We start from the raw sequence: 966 nt of genomic DNA on the forward strand, positions 1-966 counted from the left end.
CAACCATCATATCTCGACTTGTTCACTAGGATCTTTCAACAACCATTAGACACGACCGATTTTACACCTACTTGGGGATTTCATGCTATCTTGGCATATTTCACTCACAAAGGGATGCATGGACTAGCTCACAATTTGGGGTTTCCTATTCAATATACTATAGTGGCCCTTATGCTTCGCCTAATCTCTTTAGTAAACCTTTGGGGAACGCTCTTCACTTATTCAACCATTTCTTCACCCAAAAGTCATGAACACATCACATGGAAAAACAACTTCAAGAGGGTCTATCACAAACATCACATGAATTCCACATACTAGGGTCAAAGCTCATAAATTTTTTAGGCAAACATAAATTAAAACTCAACAACACACTAAACATCCATTTCAACTCATACAAATTATTAACAACTCATAAACATAAAAATCTTTTAGTTTTAAAAAGGGTTCTTGAGCTTCTTGGATGAAAGGGACCCAAGAATCAACAACTACATACCTTAACCATTGAAATTGGATGAACTTTAGTGCTTGAAACTTTATCCACACTTGAAATAAATAAATTCTTGAAGCCCACACTATGAGGAACTTGATTCTTGAAGAAACCTTGAAGAATTTATGGATGAATTTTAGAAGATTAGGATTCTTAAATGAAACCTTAGATATTTTTGAGAGAATTGGAACTAGAATGAAGTTTTCCTATTTACTTGGATATATATAGAGGGTCAAAATAGGTGGAAAAGACCAAAATACCCTTTTAAAAATGTCCCTTAATTGCTGAAAAAAGATAGCTGACGACATCTGTGACAGGCCATCAGACCCGTGATAGGCCGTCATGAAATTTTGTTACAAAGGGTTCGAATTTCTGATATTCTACCTAAGGATGATGAAATCATCAAAAATATTGTCAGAAGGTCATGATGTCATCAGAAATGGGATAAAAAATGTGACAGCCCGTCAGAAACATCGTCA

Source organism: Capsicum annuum, chromosome 2 (assembly GCF_002878395.1).
Source record: "Capsicum annuum cultivar UCD-10X-F1 chromosome 2, UCD10Xv1.1, whole genome shotgun sequence".
In the NCBI taxonomy this organism is placed as follows: domain Eukaryota; kingdom Viridiplantae; phylum Streptophyta; class Magnoliopsida; order Solanales; family Solanaceae; genus Capsicum; species Capsicum annuum.